This window comes from Pectinophora gossypiella, chromosome 15, assembly GCF_024362695.1.
Source record: "Pectinophora gossypiella chromosome 15, ilPecGoss1.1, whole genome shotgun sequence".
Classification (NCBI taxonomy): domain Eukaryota; kingdom Metazoa; phylum Arthropoda; class Insecta; order Lepidoptera; family Gelechiidae; genus Pectinophora; species Pectinophora gossypiella.
In genome coordinates this window covers 15,700,400-15,720,628 of record NC_065418.1, presented here as the reverse complement: position 1 = coordinate 15,720,628, position 20,229 = coordinate 15,700,400, and positions in this window count along the sequence as shown.

The window sequence follows — 20,229 nt, the reverse complement described above, 5'->3', positions numbered from 1 at the left end:
GTCACTGACCATAGAGCTCTTCGACCATCGCCACCTTCGTGCACTCCTTGATGTTGTATAACCATGACATCCTCGACCTTCCCAAGCATCTAGGACCCAAGATTTCAACAATCATAAAGTAATTTACATACGCTGAAACTCAAAAACTTATGATTATAAAATGCCAATGAATAGCGTATTTATCATTGATGTTCCAATATAAGTATTATGACAAGTGGCCAATACGTGGACTTCCCATGTTATGTATGACGTAAGTACCTAAGAGCTTAATAGAAATATTTTTTAAATTCCGATCATATTGCTGATTATAAAATATTCTATTGGGTATGATTTTTAAAACCCGTTTCAATAATTTACGTTTAACCTAACTATTTACAATTCTTCTCATATTATTGGTTGAAGTCAATACGTCATTATTAAACACTATTTACGCAATTAAGACACTTTGAAACTGTAAAAAAAATACAGATACATAATAAAAGGTAGAAAGTAGAGAACACTCTACCTGCATAAAATCCTTTATAAAATGATCCCAGGTGTAGATGATTCGGAAGGCACGTTAACCCGTTGATCCCGGGTCACTACCACAGACCCCTCCACCAACCCGCAGTACTCCCTCCGGTTGATTAAGGGGAGACTTGTACCCAGCAATGGAACGGTATAGGCTATTTATGTTACGATATTGCCTTTCACGAATAAAGAACAAGTTGTATAATAAATAATAAAGTACAAATCTTAGTTGATAAGATAAACACTAAACGTCTCGCCTCTTCCTTTTTGATGCGAACAGCGAAGGATTGGAACTGTCTGCCGTCGTCTGTTTTTCCAACTCGTTATAACTTGGGAGTCTTCAAGGCTAGAGTGAATAGATACTTGCTAGGTAAGCGTAATCCACTCTAAACCACATCGTCACTTATCATCAGGTGAGATTGTGGTCGAACGCGAGCCTATATTATTTAAAAAAAAAAACATAAGATAACGTGATAAATAAATCAGTAAATACACAGATTGAAACAACAGATGACACATAAATTACCTACCTATAAAATTTCCACTTACTAACTTGTTACAGCATCATTCGTGAAGCTTTTTACAGAGTAACAGTGTTGTTAACAAGATTATAAGCGAGGCTCCGGATTACCACAGACAAGAGGCAGGTCAACAAGCAGATAGCTCTCACCAGCCACCGAGGGTGCTCCTGCCACCGCTGCTGTTTGATGGAGGCTTTTGATGACGCAGACATGGTAATAAGGCACTTGGGGGTAGCTGTGTACTGATGTGAACACAAGTACGGCGAGTACCGCTAGATTGATAGAGTATAAAGGGATTCGTTTGTGCGACTAATGCGGAATAATAATTAGACAAGACATAGACACTATACAGATTTTCATTTATTCTAACGATCTTACTTTACTTGATTCCTCCATAGTACTTAGTTGTTTCTTACAGCAGTTATCTAAGTAAAATTAAATAAAATTTACAATAACTCATAGTTAAAAATCTTACGTACATCACGTGTACTTATTTATGCACAATTGTAGTACGTTGTACATAAATATAGGTTATTCTAAAGTCCGCATGTTTGTAAAACATTTCACGTAGATACCCGAATCTTTTAACATGGAGGTCTCTTCTTCTTCTTCTATCGTGTGAGTTGCAATCCACCTCGATTACCAACCTCATAAACCCTGGTGTCTGGATTACTATTGAACCGCCAAAGGCCCCCGACATGGATCATGTAACGACTATTTACATACATCAGTAAGAGGTAACCGGGATCAACGGCTTAACGTGCCTTCCGAAGCACGGATAATCTTACTTTCGAACAACATGGAGGTCAATATATACGATTAAAGCATAAATGATCCTACCCCATCGATGTTTTTATTTTATGTGTGTTGTAAAGTCCCTGGTGGACCTCACCAGGGACAGGTGGTCCTGGTGTCAGGATTATTATTCAGCCACCGTAAATCCTTGATATCGCATTGATAAGAAGAAGAAATTATATTAGTTTTATAAGTGTAGACGTGGGTCCTTGTATGTGTTTTAGGTGTTTCGTGCACATGTCGTAGTAGAATTAAGTAGTACCTACCTATATGCATTTCCTAATGGTCACGTCACTCCACGCATTACATTATTATATCAATCTAATGTAAAATTGACACAATGTGGATAGCCCTAACCTAACTATTCACTGCACGAAGGTATCTTACCAACTATTAGATGACTAAAGAGGTGCCTGGTGAGAGAACAACTAGTCGGAGCGGTGGCGAGCTGGTAGACGGTGGAAGTCCAAAAGTGGCCGGCGGAGTGTCGGCGCGGTGAAGGCGGCACTCGACTCATTAGCGACTTGTCCAAACTCGTTACAACTTGTTCCGTCTCCGCCCCGCCCCCGCCTCTCCCCGCACCCTCCGCCCCGGGCAATGTAAAACAAAAACTAATTCGGGGTTTGTTACAATGTTCTACAGGGCTGCTTCGAGCCACAAATTAAGATTTTTTTATAAGAAATGTCGTTGTTGTTTCGAAAGAAATGTATTTGTTGCAACTTTTTTGGGGGGTTAGGAGCGAATTAAAATATAATAGATCACGTTCATCTGCTTCGCATATCTTCCCGTATATGTCGTAAAAACCGATAGAGATATCCATTCCTTCCACACTGTTGCTTGGAATGACCTTTCCTAAACGACTGACTACCATAATACCAGGCGATGGGCTTGGGATTGAGTTTGTAGCAGGGTACAAACTCTGCATATATTGGCCTTTCCTTTTTACCGCCAATCATCCTCTCCAACTTAGGACAAAATAATCAGGTGTGGCAACGGGCGAGTTGTGTTTTTGATGACTTGTGGGTCTACCCACACTGATAGGGATATAGGTGACAATAATGTAGTATCTCGTTGAAATACTTCTTAATTCGAATGAAAAGGTATGAAACAGCTTATTGCACTCTTGTTACTTTTGGTATACTCTATCATATACATTTTTTTTGTCGAAAGCTCGACGAAAAAAAAGGCTTAAAGCGAAAACCTTTTTTCTTAATAATACAACGACAGTAAGTAATAATCTTCCTGTCGATCAAATAAAATGTTCTGAAGCCCTTATTCGTAACTAACATTTTAAGATTTAGGTGAAATTATATCTAGACGCTTGTCGATATAGTCTGCTACCTAGACAATCTGAGACCAAACCTTTATTGCACGAAACTGAATTACGTTTATAGGTTTTGGAAAGTGCCTATATAGAAACACCCATTTATGGATAAAATGTGTCCAAGATGCCGTAGACCCTGGCAGCCCTGGGCCGCCGCCCGTGCACCGGCGCCCGAGGCGTCGCCGCCGCGGGGGCTGTGCGTGAGATCGTGACATTCGACCGCCGTTCCCCGCCCGCGCCCGCGCCGCTCGCCTCGAATTATTTTATACAATAATGTATCCACGATAATTCCCACTCACCCTCTACAGGGTGCTACGGATACTACTGATAGATAATTATTAAACCAAAATACAAAGTAACGGCCACTGTGGTCCAGTGGTTGAGCGTTCAGCTCACGATCCGGAGGTCTCGGGTTTTGAATCTTAGTGGAGACATTATCACAAAAATTAGTTTGTGATACCTAGTTTGATTAGAATAGTTCAAGCACATGATCCGTGCTTCGGGGGGCACGTTAAGCCTTTACTACTTACTGGTGTAAAAATATGTTATATGAGGCAGGACGATACCTGACACCAGGGTTGATGAGGTTAGTCATCTAACTCACAACTCTCAAAAGTCACAACTCACACGATAGATGAAGAAAGAGTGAGTTTTCTCTTAGAAATATCTTTAGCCTTTTATCTCTCTTTTATCTCTCTTGATAGTAAGATATTAAATTGGGGGTTGTGCACAATTATCCTACAAACATAATAACCTATTAAAATAAATAAATAAATAATTGCCATTTCAATTTCACATTTTCTATTTCATTTTTTTTTATACCTACTAAGACTTTGTTTTTCCGGATGTGAGATATGGGAAAAGATTAAACGGTCAAGCATAAATGTAAATAGTTATGTTCTTATATGACCTAAGTGACAGTTATTTATGGCGTTCAAAATACATCACTAATTTAACAGGCTTAGTATAATTAATGCTTATGCTAATGCCGGTACAAAAGACATCAACGCGTGCAGTTCATTTTTTGATATTCATATTCGTATTCTATTAGATATTTTATTTGTTCTACTTGTACCGCACATAGTATAGCCCTCTCCATGTGGCTAGCCAAGTATTAAGGCTGAGTGAGGACGTCTAAAATAAGTCAACAAGATACGAGAAAAAAAATCCCTACTTATTAAATTCAAATTCAAATATTTATTGCATTCCATGTAGTACAATGGGGTGTTACATAGGCACAGGAACTAAAACATGGACCCTGTAGGGCACAGCAACGTTGAAGGGAAGAGAGGAAGTGTGTATTAAAATTAAAACTTATCATTTAAAAATTCGTCTACAGTATAATAGCTCTTTTTAATTAGCATTATTTTTAGATTTTTTATACTTATCTATCAACATTGATAAATGTACGTTTGAGAATTTAATTTCATTTATTTTCAGGTTAACTATAGTTCCTAATACCAATAATTATAGTTAACCACACTTTTCCAGAGTACTTAAATTATACCGGTAAATTAACAAATCTGATAAAATTTCTAAAAATGTGAAAGGGGTGTATGTGTATGTTGGTAGAACGCTTGCCTCTCACTTTGAGGTCGTAGGTTCCAATCCAGCACAGGCCAACTAACGATTGTCGAATTTGTTTTCGAATTCATGTTTGGATCATAAATGATCATCACGTGCTCAGCGGTGAAGGAAAACATCGTGAGGAAGCTCACATTCCCGAGAAATACGTTTTCGGAGGTAAGTATGTGACCTAACTCGTGTTGGGCTGGTTTTTCCTTCGCGGGTTGGAAGATCAGACAGGCAATCGCTTCTGTAAAAAACCGATCCTGTCAAATCTTCAGGTTAGGTAAGCGGAACCTGTGAAAAACGGGATAATGCTAGGGAGATGATGATGTACCTAAGAGGGGCGTATGTCTGTGTCATGTGGTACGTTCAGCATGATATTGGTTTGTAGTTCTTTTCTGACAGTCTGGCATTACGAGCGAGAATATTATTTGTATGTGGAGGTATACCTCCTTATATAGAGTAAATATTTTTTCCATTTACGTGTAGGTATTTATCAAATTAGGTATTTTATTAGAGGTAAGTCGGTATGTAGGTACTCGTGACGTAGAGTGTAGGTAGACATCACCCTGTGCGTGTGATTGCCGGTATCGCGGGATTGTGCTCGTTATGTCGCGGTAATGAGACCACCCCCCCACCCCCACCTCACGTCAATCGCCCCCCCCCACCCCCCACCGCGCCCTCCCTCGACACGATCCATTACGCCTATTAACATTTTAACATCTTCGGCCGATCACCGTCTTAGAGGGCCCCCGGTATGGATCCATCTTTTTTTTGATGTAACAGTAGGTACCTACTGATGACGTCATGTACCAACTACAAATGTGTGTGATATAAAGTGTCCCTGTAATAAAATAATTATAAACAACAAAAACGCCATGACTATTGTTACAGGTACCTAGGTATATTCTACGAAAAAACAGATCGGCAGTTTTGTAAAACAAGTAAAAAGTAAGTTTTTAATGATTTCTGTTTTACCTATTAGTTAGATTCCTAAGTGATTTCTATTTGTCGGGCCAAGTATTAAATGTCACCCGAAGGAAAAGTAGGTGGATATTGATAATAAATACTTACCTTTGTGATGTTTTTAGGTAAGGAATAAATAAATACCATGCTACACATGTGTCTACATTCTATTTGTATCGTGTTCTGTAGGTGGTACAGATTAAAGAAAAGGTTAACGTCGTGTCTTATAGGGAAGTCAAGGAATTGGCCTTTGATAGACTGGAATGGAAAATGCTACACCGACAAGAGCGTGGCTCTTAAATTGATGATGATGAGGTGGTACAGATGTTTTATCAGAAAGCTCAGTGAGTTGTGGGAAACAGTCGTGAGTTTATGTTATGTGCACATAGTACCTATTTTGTATATAATATAATATTTATGTGCTTCAACATTGTTTCCTGGTAAGAAAAATAATTTGTAAGTAGGTATCATGAAACACATGTTATTTTTTGTATAAGTATTGGTATTTCATTAAGCAGGTAGGTGAGTATACTTAGTAGTATACCTAATCTTTAATTTAGGTAGTAGAGAAATGGTAGATACATATTATAATTTTACATATTTTTGAGAATCCCAACGGGAAATAGCCGTGATCTTATGTATGTTTAAATGTACTCAAATACAATCTGAAAATAATTGTAAATGTCTATAAAAGTAGACAACTTACTTCTACTATCCACTTCTAGCCACTATAGTGGCTACTATTGATATGAAGTCTTAAGATAGATATCCTTTTGGTGCCAAGGCTGTTAGAAAAGACATAATTCCTTTGGACGCGCCTGGGAAGGTAAGCAGCTAAACGTGTTCTATGTGTTTTACTCGCTCTCAAAATAGCATACAAACTCGTAAAACATGGAATTATTAATCAATCAAATATAATAAATAAATATTGAATAGACATTTTAAACGACTCTTCACTAAATGTAAAATTGTATAATCGCCATTACATTTCATTCACGAAGACCTTTCTATTGCAACCTAATGGCTGAAATCAGAGCAAATTGGGAGTGACGAATGAAGGTTAATTTCCAATTGTGTGACGGCTCCGAATTGTAATTAGGGAACATTGAAGCAGCGTTCAGGCAGGAGAGTGCGGCCGCCGGCGGCACTCAATGCCCAATCACTAGTAATTAGCGTCGCCTGCGCTTACACTTTCACGTTCCATTTGCAATTTGGGCCAATGGTGGGCATAGTCTGGAAGCGTGCTAATCGCGCACGGCTGTGATTGGCCGCCGCCGCCGTCGTTACTAATTATTGGCCCGGGTAAAACAATCGCGCTTTTTGAATTCAGAACGCGATAATATGGCCGACGTGCGATGGCGATATTTTATTGTTTTTCGATTTATTAGCGGCCAGTTGCAATGGCGGCGGATTGTTGGTCGCTAGTGTTGGTTTGTGAAAGTTACGTGAAGTCCAGTTACAGATATGAAAATAATTATTGGACAGAGAACGTTATTGTGCCATAGAAATCATATGAAGAGAATTTACTAAGAATCGACACAAGTTTGGAGAGCTGAGGATTCATAATATTAGACAGAGTAAGAAAACTATTTCTAAATAATGAATTTTATCCACCTGATAGTTTAAATAACACAAATTCATTTAAATTAGGTACATTTTTAATATTTAAGATACTACTATAGTGTTTAACTAATACGTTATAATCTGGCCTAAAATCACCTCATTTGTTTTGATTTACATTTTTGTAATATTTACATATAGGGACAAATAAATTGTTGTGACAAAAGTTAGAAAGTTATGGTCTAAATAGACTTTGTATACCTTTGGGGCCTACAATAGGTTCGATCGCAGTGTAGTGGCCGACCAATTCTTCCAAAGGCGAAGGTGATGGAGAATAATTAAAACAGTAGTCAGTGTCCGACAAAAGTTGTAATTTTGAACTTCGTTACTTCGTTACAGAAAAAGTCTAGAGAGCGAATGACAGTCTCATTCGCAACCAGGCAGTGTTGCCATAATAATAATCAAATTCGTTCAAAAACCATTATAACTATCCTTATAATTATTATAGCGTTACGTTATAACTAAAATTAATGATATTATTTATTATAACTTTTATAATTGAAATAAAGGCGTGCGTTCCAGAACGCCACACCACCCCCCCACGGAGAAGGATAAGAGATTAACAATAATCTGAAAAATCCTTGAACTTAACCCGTCTGCCAGACCTTGTGGTGTATGGCAAGTTAGCGTTGGGTGTGGTGGTATCAGGTGCAAAAGGAACTATTGGAGCAGAAAGAGTGGGCAGTGATGTCTGCGTAGATGTAGGTCGAGTAGGTGTCATTGGAGGCTCAGAGACACGAGGTCCCAAATTGTCAACATATGCTGGTTTGATTCGATCCACACTGACTACGACGCGTTTACCCTTGAAATCTAGAGTCATTGTCTTGCCGTCACTGGCGCGTTCTATAACCTGATAGGGGCCAGTGTAAGGTGGTTGTAAAGGCCGTCTGACGGTGTCATCCCGAAGGAACACGTGGCTCGCCGATGAGAGATCCTTGAAAATGAAAGACGAAGGTTCACAATGGTGGGATGCTGGAATAGGGCGCACAGTCGACATCTTATGTCGAAGTTGCACAACGAAATCAGCTGGGTCTTCCGTGTTCACGGGCTCCGAGGCTGAAACGAGTAACTCGCCGGGCAATTTGAGGGGTTCCCCATAAAGCATTTCGGCAGCTGTAGCTTTCAGGTCTTCTTTGAAAGCAGATCGCATTCCTAGAAGAACAAACGGGAGCGAACGTACCCACGAATCGCTGTGGCACATGAGCGCGGCTTTGAGTTGGCGATGCACGCGCTCAATCATGCCATTGGCACAAGGATGGTAGGAAGTCGTCCTGATGCGCTTCGTAGCGAATTGGGACATCAATCGGCGGAAAAGATCCGACTCAAATTGAGCGCCTTGGTCGGTAGTAATAACCGATGGAACACCGAAACGGGCTACCCATTCTCTAGTAAAAGTGTCTGCCACCTCTTCGGCAGTGATCGAACGCATTGGCCAGACTTCGGGCCATCTGCTGGCTCTGTCAATAGCTGTTAAGCAATAACGGAAGTCGTTGCAAATCGGTAACGGACCAACAATGTCGATATGGACGTGTTGGAAACGGCCAGATGGAAGGTCAAAACTTCCGAGAGGAGCGGAATTGTGGCGCGAGACTTTGGTGCGTTGGCACGCTTCGCACACACGGCTCCACTGCTTGCAGTCTTTATTGACGGAGGGCCAAACATACCGTTGGGTTACGAGACGGGTGGTAGCTCGTGCACCGGGATGGCTCAAATTATGAAGCTTGTTGAAAGCAGCTTTGCGAAAAGGAGGGGTCAAATAGGGGCGAGGCTTGCCAGTAGAGACATCACATGTGACAGAGGTGTTAGTGCCGGGAATGATGATTTTAGTCAATTGCAGACTAGAACCTTGTTTGATGAGGTCGGCTAACTCTTGATCTGTCTCTTGTGACGTAGCAAGTGCCTCGAAATCTTGCTCAAGGGCAATAGCGTCGACACGTGACATCGCATCGGCAACGACGTTGTCCTCTCCTTTAATGTATTTAATATCAGTGGTGAACTGACTGATAAATGATAATTGATTCAGCTGAGCAGGTGGCAGTTTTTCCCGGCGTTGTACGAAAGCGTACAGCAACGGTTTATGGTCTGTAAATATAGTGACGTGTTGCGCCTCGAGAACGTGGCGGAAGTGTTGTACGCTTTCGTACACCGCCAGTAACTCGCGATAATACGCTGGCCACTGTGCTTGTTGGGAGGACAGTTTTTTACTAAAAAACGCAAGAGGAAACCATTCTCCGTCAACCTGCTGCTGGAGACAGGATCCAATGTGAATGCTGGAAGCATCTGTGAACAGTGCCAAGGGCGCGCCACCAATCGGATGTTGCAGCAGGGTAGCATTGGATAAACTCCTTTTACAGGCTTCAAACTGCTCCAGTAGCTCAGGTGACCATATGAATGGCTTGGCACCTTTGCCATTTGTTGCCACTACGGCGTTAATTAATGGAGCTTGAGACTGCGCGGCGTGGGGTACGAAGCGGCGGTAATAATTAACCATACCGAGGAAACGGCGCACACCCTGAACAGTTTTAGGAGGTGGGAAATCTAAAATAGCTTGCACACGGTCCTGCGGAGGGCGAGTTCCTTCAGGAGTAATATGGTAACCCAAGAACGTGACCTCACGAGCACCAAGAACACATTTGGATGGGTTAATGACCACACCATAATCCCGCAGGCGGCCGAAGAGAATCCGCAGATGTTCGCGGTGGAGAGTCTCGTCAGCAGAGTAGACTAGGATGTCGTCCACGTACGGAAAGCAGAAATCGAGACCCCGTGTGACCTCATCGATAAACCGCTGGAAGGTTTGACCAGCGTTGCGGAGACCGAAGGTCATGAAGGGAAATTCGAAGAGGCCAAACGGGGTGACGATGGCGGTCTTCGCGATATCCTCTTCAGCTACCGGGATCTGGTGGTAAGCCTTCACGAGGTCGATCGTGCTAAAGATGGTAGCACCCGTGAGGTCATGTGCAAAATCATTGATATGCCGGACTGGGTAACGGTCCGGTATAGTCCTGGCGTTTAGTGCGCGGTAGTCGCCACAAGGACGCCAAGTGTTGTCTTTTTTAATGGTCATATGCAACGGGGACGACCAAGCACTCTTGGAACGTCGTGCAATGCCCGCCTGAACCATGTCCTCGAATTCCTTTTTGGCAGCGATTAATTTTTGGGGAGCCAAGCGGCGAGGGCGGCAAGAAATGGGAGGCCCGTCTGTTGTCTTCAGGAAATGCACAGTATTGTGTTTCACAGTCCTAGGAAGACCAGCAGGGCGGGTTATATCAGGGAACTCTGCTAGCACTTGTGCGAAAGCGGAGTTCGCCAAAGCTACAGCCTTGACGCTCGGCTGCTCAGAAGTGGCAGTAGATGCAGGAGCTGAATGGTTCGTAACACCGTCAACCAACCTCTGTATTCTGCAATCAGGCAGTAAGTGATATTGAGCTAAGAAGTCGGACCCTATGATAGCTGTAGTGACGTCAGCGACGACGAACCGCCAGACAAATTTCCGCCGGAGACCAAAATTGAGCGTCAAGTGGACAGTCCCATACGTTTTAATGCTACTACCGTTAGCAGCGCTGAGCTCGTAGTCAGAGGGTTTCCTCTGGTCTGGGAGCCAGCGTCGGGGATAGCAGCATAGGTCGGATCCGGTGTCAATTAAAAATTGACGTTTAGTGACCCGGTCGGTAACGAAGAGACGGCGGCTGATAGAATCGCAATCGGTTGCCGCCGCTACTGATTGCTTGCGGGGTTTTCCGCCTTCCAGGTGCAAGGAGCTATGCACTTGAGGGCTTTAGTACCAAACTTTCGGTGGTACCAGCATAGCTTCGCGCCTGCAGACCTATTAGGCGACTGCCTGTTAGAGCGATCGGATGATAGGGCAGCAACTTGCTTGCCGAGTTCCTCGATACGGTCCAGCAGGGTAGTCAGCGGAGGGGCGGCGGCAGCGTAAACATTGACGGGACTAGGCTGAGCCTCTACGATTTTATCAGCGATTCCAGCCATTGCGTCCAGACCAAGATCGGCCTGGGTCGCGAGGATAGCTTGCGCATGTTGAGGAAGGCGGCGGAGCCATAATTGTTTCAAAATCTTTTCATCCGAAAATGAAGTTCCGGCGAGCGAGCGAAGGTGACGGAGGAATTGAGATGGTCTTCTGTCACCTAGTTCTTCGTCACTAAGGAGCCTCTTAATTCGCTGGCCTTCAGATGGGGAAAGCCGTTCTATTAGTGCCGCTTTTAGTTTTTGGTATTTCCCCTCCGCAGGGGGGTTAGTCACGACGTCTTCAATTTCGGCAGCGATCCGGTGGTCGATCTGAGTGAGGATATGGCTATACATAGTATCATCTGTGGTAATACCTGCAAGTAAAAATTGTGCTTCTGCTTGAGCGAACCACACTGTAACCCGGTCGGGCCAAAAGGGTGGCAGTTTGACAGCAACTCGGCACACAGCTGCATTCTCTGATTTAGGCTGAACATGCTGGGACCGCAGGGTCTGGTTTTCAGCCAAGAGGGCATCTAAGCGTGCTTGCAAATCCTCAGACATCGTGCATGAAGGGGTAAGTAGAAAGATAAGTAATGCAATGAAGGAAAACACCAACCCACCACACACACAATACCAATCCGAACCACAGAACCCAAGTTAGAAATCTGCCTAAACTGTGGGTGAGTAACAAAATAACAAGAAAACAAAATTATTACAGTTAAGTACATAAATGGCTAAAAATTATATGAGATTAATTCGACATAAAAGAGTATAAACATGCACACAAAAATAAAAAATAAGTTTTTAATGCGGGTTAAAGTTTTAGAAATTAATATTATTTGTAGACAGACACTAGATTAATATGTCAAAACTAATTAAATAATCTTAATTTGTTAGAACAACTGTGTATCCAAACAAAACAATTATTAAACACAGATTAGTTATTACCAATTATAATTAGTTATTATAGGTTATTTTGTGAAAAATTAGCACTAGCAATACAAAAGGAAAGTTATAGTTAAAAAATGTTATTGTAGTAAACGAAATTGTAGTTATAGTCCATAGATAAATTTAAAATACTTTTTGCACGAAGAATAATATAGTAATAGAAACACTACTTGCGTGAACAGGAACGTAGGCGATGACAGTTGTCATTGACAGATCTGTCAGCTGTGCTTAACTCGCCAAAATGTCCTCGGAACGTCCAACAGATGGCACTTTCGCGACGAAATGTTCTACGAAAAGATAGGTACTTTAGGTACCAAAATGGCCGGTGCAGGTTTGAACATGTTCACGACAATGTTTTTCACTATGTGATGTTGGATGATTTGACACTGAACTTCACTACGTTGGAAATATGACAGAAACACTTTATTGCACTATGTAGAGGGCCTGAAAGCGGAAGGTAGCGCGATGATTTGGCAGCGATGCGAAGAAATGCAGTTGCTATGTCGAATCCGCGCAATCCACAGGTTGGCCAGACAGCACGTAATGCTGGTCGGTAGTAAATAGCCAAGGTTGCTTCTGTCGTCACTTCACTGTCTCCGAAGTAGAAAGATAGTCAGGCGTTCAGCTATGAAGTAATCTTCCACTTAATTCGCTTGGAATGCGATCTTCAAAGACGCTTGTATTACGCGTCGGGTGTCACCAGTTTGGGGCCTACAATAGGTTCGATCGCAGTGTAGTGGCCGACCAATTCTTCCAAAGGCGAAGGTGATGGAGAATAATTAAAACAGTAGTCAGTGTCCGACAAAAGTTGTAATTTTGAACTTCGTTACTTCGTTACAGAAAAAGTCTAGAGAGCGAATGACAGTCTCATTCGCAACCAGGCAGTGTTGCCATAATAATAATCAAATTCGTTCAAAAACCATTATAACTATCCTTATAATTATTATAGCGTTACGTTATAACTAAAATTAATGATATTATTTATTATAACTTTTATAATTGAAATAAAGGCGTGCGTTCCAGAACGCCACATACCTACTTATTGATTAACATGATAGGCACTAAAAGCTTTCAGTCGCCACATTGTATACTTGGCAGGTACGTAATTCTTTGAAAAAGCTCCGATATCTGAAAATTTCTATAATTGCTATTACGATCTAAACTTTCACCTTAACGTTAGAAAAGTTAAAGTCACTTGCATTTACGATTTATTTTACAAACGCTATTGTAATTCATTTATAAAGGTAGTTAAGCAAGTATTCTTCAATATTCTGAGAAACAATTTAAAACTTCTATAGTTACCTATCTGCATCTTGCAGCAGTTTATTGAAAATTAATAACTTATTGTAACTTAATTTTGAAGTTATTAGTGAGTTCAACGTCTTATATAATTAATACTAAGTAACTAGTTTATATTTCATTCGCCTTTATTCGAAATAAGTTCAAATAAGATGCTTTCAAACTTTAAAATACGTTACGGTAATTCTAAGATAAATAACTATTTGCTTGGAATTTCAAATGATCGTAGACCTCATCCATGATGATTTAAGTATATTATCTACAATGTTCAGGAGGAATTTTTTGTCACAACTCTAATAAACTAGCGAATGTGGCAAGGTCTACCACGTGCTGTGCAGTAGTTAGAATTACAAATAGGTACTTAGATAGATAGATAAAATACTTTATTGAGCAAAATGGACACAATATACAGAGATAAGAACAACATATACAGAAAAGCACAATAGGCGGCCTTATTGCTCATGCAGCAATTTAATTAATATCATGCAGCAACTTAGTTAATAACGTAACGTAATATAGGTATGTTGGTCTGGGGGAGGTAGAGTCATAAAACTTTAAAAGCCAGTCTGCCCTGCAGTCTCTATATTAGTATCTGTTCGATACAATAAAACGAAGGTATTTTAAATTTACCTACTCGAATAAAGCGCAACAAATTGTAGGTTACATACTGATAGAATTTTTATTAAGTATTTTAATTTATAAAAGAGCAACATTGTGGCTTTTTCTACGATTTCGCGTCCATTAGGTACGTGAGTTAAAAACATCATCGTCTGCGTGCGACAAATACTTAAATACATACATATATGCTTCATAATATTACAATCTAGCCTACAAGCTATTATGCATTTATTTTTATCCTAAACTACTACATATATAATATTATATCCTACCTATATTCTCCTGATTGTCCGAAAGTAAGATGATCCGTGCTTCGGAAGGTACGTTAAGCCGTTGGTCCCGTTTCCTATTTACTGATGTAAGTGAGTAATCGTTACTTAAGCCATGTCAGGGGCCTTGGGCGGCTCAATCATAACCCTGACACCAGGGTTGATGAGATTGGTATTCCACCTCACAACCCACACGATAAGAAGAAGATATCCTATGAATTCTCCACTGATCAATCTTAGTTTCATTTAAGGGGTGGACACTTTGTTAATGTATTCTTCTACACATCACTGTCACTAATTACCACTACACTAATTCGAACGGTTTTGTTCTTTTCAATCTTCTCACTAAACCTGTGTGGTCGAGGAGCTGGATAGACTCGACATTCACATCACAAAATCTAAATATCTAGTCAATCTTAAGCGAACTTACAGAAGCTTTCGAGAATGTTCTTATGCAGCTCTCCTTTATATCGAGGAAGTACCTACTTACTATCATCCTTTAAGAATCTGACGCTTTTACTTAGTATCTGTCTGTGGAAAGAGGAGATTAAATCAAAATTGACTTTCCTCTTCTTGTGTGCGCAACAACTTCAATTTTCTCGTTCTACTAAAGTGGAATAGCATGTACCTACGAATATATCTTAACATACTTACTTAATATCTACAAGTACGATTTATTAATATGTCTCCCCCCGCGCCCCCGGCGGCACCCTGGCTCGCCCCGCCCTAAACTTAGGTTTTTTAATCAACGCCCCTGTCATTAGTATGCCGCATAATGCCACACACACCACAGCACCACGTCGCCACACCACACCACAGCACCGCGGTGCAGTGTGGTGCATGCTAATGCGCTGCGAGCCTACGATTGAACTATCGACCGTTGCTCTAATACATTATGTGAGCCACGTGAATTAATAAGGTTCCGTGTTAGAAGTGAATAGCGAGGGCGTTGTAAGAGCACCTACCTACTCCCACTGCCTGTAGACTTATCTGCACAACATAATATTGTTATAATTAAAACACATAATAACGGGTTCTTACCGCGTTTAAAGCAGGGATATGATACTCCCGATATTTCGACACTGTTGCAAGTGCCATGATCAAGGAATAAGTAACATGTTGTTACTTACTTAAAATATCATAGTTGCTTTCGAAATGAATGAGTAATGTATTAAATTGTTTTTAATCCTAAGTGCATAAGTGCGTCGAATATTTTTTATTTCACTTTCATCATAATTATTTACGTAGGTATCTTGTGCCGAATGACTTTGATATCAACTGCAGTGAGGATGTACCTAGTATCCTTCGGGAGGTTTTTGTCACTCCATCACTACAGGAGATATGTACTTACAGGTATGAGTTGTAAATATGGGCCGGTCAATTTTGGAATAGGCAGTAACATAATTTTGATAGATAGGCATTCATATACATATAATAAGCACTATGGCGTTTCTCTGTCTTCTACAAACTGCAAAGTACTGTAAAAACTTTTTCATAAAAAAATACAATGTTCTCAAATCTGTTATCTTCAATTTTGCCCTTGGCGAAAGCTTTCAGAGTTATTCTAATTGTCCGGCCATGTTAATGCCGTCTGAGGTAAATCTAGAATTCGTCAAAAAGAAAAGATAGGTCTCAGTATGTCCTAAAATATTAACACAGAATCACACCTCTATCCCCGAAGGGAGTAGTGTACTCACCCACTCCTCTCCAGCTATGTTTAAGTCCTACGTTACACCATTAAGCCCATAGTCGCATGTAGTGGCCGAGCACCGGGCACAAATCGTGAAAATCACGTGATATTATCTATGATCCTATCTATAAAAGACGAATTCAGTGTTTCAGAGCGTGAACTGGGCTTCGAACCCGTAACACTACGATTAAACCACGTAATCTCTGAATAGATTACGGATTTTGTAATGTTCAGAATGTCCTCCTCGCCATTAATAAACCCTGCCCCCCCACAAGCAGCCACCAAGTCTCCCAGCACCAAGATTGTGTCGGAGTACCACCGCGGCACACGAGTGTAATGTAATTATGACCCCCCTCCTGCTCCCCACTCTTGTCATGAGAGCTGGCCGGCTGAGTGCAGGGTAGGCAGGGCTGCTTCTGAAGGAGCTCGCAAGGACATCTTTTTTTTTAATATTTACGACATAACTTATGAACTTTAAGGTAGACTCTATTCTACAGCCAAAAAAGTGTACATTTCAAAAGTTAACCCTTAATCGAAAGTTTTTATTAAGTACCTAGGTGTTTTATATTCTGCAATTAAGATTACGGTTTTTAGCGAGCGAAATCAAAGATAACCAACTCAGTATTAACGTATAATAAAGAGTAGAAGATCACAAAATTATAATAATGTAAAAAACCTTACTTTACACCCCCGTTGCTATGCGCCAAATCATATGCGTCATATATAGGTAATCAACAATACCTAGGCAACAGGGGTTGCCAGATCTGACGCCAACAACAGTATTTTTTTACTTAGTTTTTAGTTAGTTTCATGTTCACCTAGGTATCCGCAGATTCTTAGTAGGTAATATAACGACTTAAACCTGCGAATGACACGTTTTAAATAATGACACCAGCTCACGGCTACTTTCCTAATTGGAGTAGTCAGGTACATAATGCACTAAGTATCCGCATTTCGCCGAGTTTTATTAGCCCGACGTGTTAGGTGGTGAGCCAAGACGCACTTAAGACGTTACAACATCCATTATAAACAAATCAATCACTTCTGGGACATTTCCATCCATATGGAAAACTGCTCTCATTACACCGATCCCCAAGAATAGTAATGCAAACGAATTTAAAGACCTTAGACCGATTAGCATCTTACCCTTTCTCTCTAAGGTGCTTGAGAAAATTGTCTTCTGGCAACTGTCAAAATTTGTTGATGATAATAACATCCTACCTAGTAACCAATCTGGTTTCCGTAAGGGTTTTGGCACCAGCACTGCACTGTTGGATGTTATAGACAATGTTTTGGCAGCACAAGAAATAGGGCAGGCTACTCTGCTTACCTTATTAGATTTCTCACGAGCTTTTGACTCAATTAGTATTCCTCTGCTCATAAGCAAAATGTCCTATTACGGATTTGAAGCTACAACAATATCTTGGTTCTCCAGTTACTTAACCAATAGATTTCAATTAGTTCAAATACGTTTAGGCAACGGGAAGACTGTCCGCTCTCAAGTAGAACCTCTGAATAGAGGGGTGCCCCAAGGATCTATACTGGGCCCTCTTCTTTTTATTATTTATACTGCCGACATAACTAAGCACATCAAATACTGCAAATATCACATCTATGCAGATGATGTACAAGTATACATACATGTTGACCCGCATGACGTATCTCCTGCTTTAAACAATTTGAATGAAGACCTTAATAGTATAAGTCAATGGTCTGCTCACAATGCTTTATTACTTAATTCAAGTAAGTCTCATTTTATGATTTTAGGTTCCAAAAATCAGGTGGATAAAACAACTCAACAGAATCCCAGAGTAGAAATTCTCGGTACTCCCATAGAGTGTGTTGCTAGGGCGCGAAATTTGGGTGTACTTATGGACAGTAAATTACGTTTTGAAGACCATGTATTAAGTGTTGTAAAGAATTGTATGTTTCGGTTAAAAATATTATATAAAATTCGTCCTTTCCTTAATGAAGAACTACGTTTGACGTTATGTGAATCACTAATTTTATCAAAATTAAACTATTGCGACGTAGTTATCGGTCCATGTCTTTTGTCTACTTCGAAGCGCGCCCTACAACGAGTACAAAATGCATGTATTAGATTCTGCTACAAGGTTCCCCCCCGTAGTCATATTACGCCGTGGCTAAATACTAAGGGACTACTCAATATGGAATCTAGAAGAAATCTTCACTTGGCCTCGTTGGTTCTGTCTGTGATAAAAAGTAAAAAGCCTCCATACCTATTTGATAAAATCACATGGAAATCTTTCAGGTTTAACTCTAGGTACGTAAATACTTTCCTCCTTGTAACACCTTTCCACAAAACAAGAGCATTCGAGGGGAGTTTTCGCCATCAGGCCACTAAATGCTGGAATGATCTTCCTCCACCACTTCGTAAACCTTCCATGGGTTCTGTTCGTTTCAAACAAACATTAAAAGTCTTTCTGCTCAAAAAGCAAATGTTGCTCTGATGGCCTAGGACTCCAGGAATGGGTTACAATTACAATGATAAAAAAAACATATCATTGATGAACTTATTATTCTTTCGAAGTTTTTTATTTATTTATACTATACAATGAATCTGGTCTGTTTTTAGCATTAAAAAAAAAAATAATAATAATAATAAAAAAAAAAAAAAAAAAAAAAAAAAATTACCTACATACTTCTATGTTTAAAAATAAATAAATATAGACATATATTTTGTTGTTATGCATTGTTCGTTGAATAACTATATAAGTATATAATAAATAATACATATCTATAAAAGTATGAAATATTATAAAATAAAGTATCATAATTAGCTATATATATTTAGTTTATCCAGTTTGTACGTTAAGTAAATTTTTTACATATTCAAACCAACATATTATTATATCTATGTATCTAACTGTATCTATAGCTGCTTCCCCGGGATTTGTCGAATGATGTAGGTGCGACTGAAAATCAGCGTTTGCTTCCCTTTGGGGCAAACATATGCTGAGTCGTTTTACCTTTTCAAATAAATGCGCACTATCTCACACAACACTTTTGTTATTAATTTTATTTCTTTTCTTTTGTGTAAATGTTTATAGCCTATAAGTGTTATTTCAATGTTATGTTTTTGTTTTGTGTGCTGTTTGTTTGAATAAACGTTTTCTCTCTCTCTCTCTCTCTCTCTCTTACAACATGCGGACGTGTATTAATACGTCGCCTTATAGCAAAAACCACGAAAGCTCCTTTTCTTCAACAAAACCTCGATTTACTTCTATTAATTTCAATTCGGGTAAAAATTGAGACAATTTTTTACCTGGATTGAAAAAGGCCTCCCTCATGTCTTTCCAAGTATCCCGGTTCTGTGCGAGCTCTATACATTCTTTTCGGTTTTCAGTAATAAGGTGACAATAACACGTGGTCTAAAATTAAAGCTCTACGTAACGGATACGTTGAATAGCTCAAAAGAGCTATGTTTAGGTAAGACCCATGTATTTAATAGGAAGCGAGCGTATTGCCATTAAGGATGTTGGGACCCGAAATTATTATTTTAGTCATAGATAAACTAAGCTAAATGAGTTCTACTCGTACACTTTTTTGCCACTACTCGAAGGTCTAGAGAACCTACAAACAATAAAAAATATTCTAAAAAAAGAAGATTTCAACAAATCGAGAACCTCCTCCTTTCTTGAAGTCGGTAAAAAAACTAAGTAAGTACCATCTTCGACGCTCGACTCTTTCCGGTTGTTCATAAAATGTTATTGATAGTAAAGATGACATACAGGAAATTAAAATTTCATACGATTGCTTGTTTACCAAAAGTTCAGATAAAAGGTTATCGAGATATAGGTATAACTAGGTAGTAGCTATGTTACGGTACCTAACATTTTAAAGGCAATCACATCTTTGAAAGAAAATTGGTTGACAGATGTCTTAGTTGAAAGAATCAAAACTGGAGTTGATATTCGATTGATTTAATACCAATCAAAGCAGAATTTTAACAGAATTTAAGTATATTTAACATTGATACCAACACGCATTGAGCCGTTAGTTTAAAAAAACGTAACAGCACAAGCAAACGTACCAGAAGATAAATAGAGTTTGAGTTTTGAAACGATACATTTTGATTTAATAGTTAAAACAAGTTGCCTTTCGTCTTTCAAC